Source organism: Mandrillus leucophaeus, unplaced genomic scaffold (genome assembly GCF_000951045.1).
Source record: "Mandrillus leucophaeus isolate KB7577 unplaced genomic scaffold, Mleu.le_1.0 Scaffold74, whole genome shotgun sequence".
NCBI classification, from domain to species: domain Eukaryota; kingdom Metazoa; phylum Chordata; class Mammalia; order Primates; family Cercopithecidae; genus Mandrillus; species Mandrillus leucophaeus.
Genome location: NW_012108030.1, coordinates 1,398,378 through 1,400,889, shown reverse-complemented (window position 1 = coordinate 1,400,889; position 2,512 = coordinate 1,398,378). Strand labels below are relative to the sequence as shown.

At 48.5% G+C, this 2,512-nt stretch overlaps 2 protein-coding genes across 2 annotated transcripts in view; both read left to right on the top strand.

The window, feature by feature from the left end:
* LOC105528995 (sialic acid-binding Ig-like lectin 12) overlaps positions 1-2,512 on the top strand; it is a 36,455-nt gene that overhangs the window by 8,367 nt on the left and 25,576 nt on the right. The window lies entirely within an intron of this gene.
* The window catches only part of LOC105528997 (SIGLEC family-like protein 1), a 17,900-nt gene that overhangs the window by 8,838 nt on the left and 6,550 nt on the right, over positions 1-2,512 (top strand). The window lies entirely within an intron of this gene.

Below are 2,512 nucleotides of genomic sequence, written 5' to 3'. Positions count from 1 at the left end.
TCTCTCTGTCCCCCATAGCTACCGTTCCAGCTCAGATTTCATCGTCTTTCTCCTGGACTGTTGTTTCCTCCTCAGTGCAGACCCAGAGGGATCTTTAGAACACCCAAACCCGTTCTCCCATAGTTCAAAACCGTTCCATAATTTCCCTGAGCTCCCCCATTGACATGGGAGGGAGTCCGAGCTCCTCAGCCTGGCATTTGAGACTCTTTGAAGAGGAAGTGGAGTGGGAATGCAGACTGGAGAGAAGAAAGCAAACATGGTGTTGAGGCTTCACAAAGAGTTTGGGGACAACCCCTGTTCTTTTGTCTTTGAGGCAGGGTCTCACTGTGTTGCCCAGGCTGGAGTACCGTGTTGTGACCACAGCTCACTACAGCGTCAACCTCTCAGGCACAAGAGATCCTCCCACCTCAGCTTCCTGAGTAGCTGGAACTACAGGCATGTACCATTACACCCGACTAATTTTTTAAAACATTTTTTTTTTAGGGAGAGGGTCTCCCTACATTGCCTGGGCTGGTCTCAAACTCCTGGGCTCAAGTAGTCCTCCCACCTCAGCCTCTCAAAATGCTGGGATTACAGGCGTGAGCCACTGTGCCCAGCCCAACCTCTGTTCTTGAAGCTCCCCAGCATCAGGTCCCATCAGGCCCCTAATTCACCAGATTAACAGACCTTAGGGGTGGATTGAAAAGACTAGAGCCCCTAGCAAGCCGTGGACTTCTTCCTAGCCGCACCCCATGCCTCTTGCTACTGCCCCTCTCCTCATCCAATCCAAATCCTGCCCTCCAGGACAGACCAATCTGAGGTCAGAGTTAGCAGCAGGATACATCCTGGTCCTCTCTTGCCCGTGAGGTCTTGCTGGGGCTGATGGCACTGCCGCTGCTATGGTTGGGTAAGTAGAAGGAGAGGCAGTGTGGAGGTATCTTGGGGAGGTGAGGGTGGGTAGGGGTGGAAAGCAGACAGGGCTGAAGTCAGATGAAGAGGTGAGAACATAAAAAATTAGGTACTTAGCCAAGCACAGTGGCTCATGCCTCGAATCCCAGCAATTCGGGAGGCCAAGTTGGGCAGATCACCTGAGGTCAGGAGTTGGAGACCAACCTGGCCAACATGGTGAAACCCTGTCTCTACTAAAAGTAGAACAATTAGCCAGGTGTGGTAGTGGACACCTGTAATCCCAGCTACTGGGGAGGCTGAGTTGGGAGAATTGCTTGAACCCAGGAGCGGGTGTTGCAGTGAGCCAAGATCGTGCCACTGCACTTCACCCTGGGTGACAGCAAGACTCTGTCTAAAAAAAAAAAAAAAATGTAGAATCTTTATTCTACAATATAGACCCTCAAGAAACCCTGATCTTTGAAGACCAGAGTTCAGGTTCAAGCTCTACCACCTTGAGTAATTCTCTTCAGTTTACTCACCTGGACAATGGGGTGTTCCTCGTCTATACAGTGAAAGGAAGTTTATTTGTGGAAACCATTCAACCACAAGGGTCCTAGGTTTCACAGGGGTGTCGGGGAGGGGAGGGGGTTCCAAATGAGCTAATGGATGGCGAGCACAATTATTCACTAACTGTTCACTGTGACATGGTCCCCTGTAGTGGAATGTGACTGAAGTCACAATGTGCAGTTATTGCAGGGGGCCACGTGCCTCTGTAGGTATTGTCCTTAATTATCACAATATTGTAGTGTTGGTATTATTGTACCCATTTCCCTGACTGAGAAACTGAGATTCAGAAATGATGCAACATGGCCAAGATCACAAGATACAATTAATACCAACAAGAAGAGCAATAAAAAATCCAGCAGACTAGATTGGGATGATGCAATTTAGGAGTCCCCAAGACGCCTCTGATTCAGTGATCCACAAGAAGGACCCAAAACTCAGCAATACTGTTTTACTCATGATTGCAGTTGATTATAGCAAAAGACTACAGATGAAAATCAGTACAGGGAAGAGGTGCCTAGGGCAGGATTCAGGAGAGAGCAGGCATGAGCTTTCAGCTGGCCTCTCCCAGTAGTGTTGCACCAAGAGAGCTTACTTCTTTCAGCAACAATGTGTGGTGACATGCACAGACATGCCAAGAAGAGAAGTGCACCCAAGCCTTGGTGTCCAGGGTTTTTATTGTGGGTCTGGTCACTGACTTAGCTTAGTCTTCAGCCCCTCCAGAGGTCAAGCTGATGCCCCAGGATCCAGGGGTCCCACCATAAATCAGAGTGTTAGCATTAACTGATGAAGTCCAAGGTCTCAGGTAAACAAAGACACTCCTATCAGGCAGGATATCCCAAGGGTTTAGAGATCACCTCGTAGGAGCTGGACAAGTGTCAAGCCTTTCTTAGGTAAGGTGACTCTTTTAATGCACAGATATAATACAGGAGTATGGTAGGTGGGTCTGTTTTTCAACTTGGATCTCTCCTTACAGGGTTACTTTCTCAGGTTTTGATGGAAATCAAGAAGATACCAGTGGAAGAGGGGCTGTGCACGACAATCCCTTGTGCATTTGAATTTCCCAAAGAACTCCCAAGCA